The sequence below is a fragment of the Charadrius vociferus genome, unplaced genomic scaffold, assembly GCF_000708025.1.
Source record: "Charadrius vociferus isolate BGI_N301 unplaced genomic scaffold, ASM70802v2 scaffold150, whole genome shotgun sequence".
NCBI lineage: Eukaryota > Metazoa > Chordata > Aves > Charadriiformes > Charadriidae > Charadrius > Charadrius vociferus.
Genome location: NW_009646420.1, coordinates 304,729 through 305,082, shown reverse-complemented (window position 1 = coordinate 305,082; position 354 = coordinate 304,729).

Below are 354 nucleotides of genomic sequence, written 5' to 3'. Positions count from 1 at the left end.
ATTCTCTAGTTCAACATGGTCTGATGCATTTGATTTGTTGGACTGCAGGAATTTGCTTTAGGAAGAACTTGATCCATCCTACTCCTATGTTCCTTCAATCCATCCCCTTATAATCAGCTGAATGAGAGCAGTTTGAGGGAATAACTGACTATAGAGTAAAGATGATGAGTATCGGGACTTGCTAATCTGAGCAGGGATTCTGCACTGGCTTTGGTGTCAGTGAAAGTGTTTGTAACTGCATCTTCAAAGTGATAGCAGCAATATTAGAAAAAGTGATTTGAATGACCCCTTGCTCTCTATTTTGAAATACTCAGTGGTGTTGCATCTGCATTTTCAATTTCTATTTTCATCTTT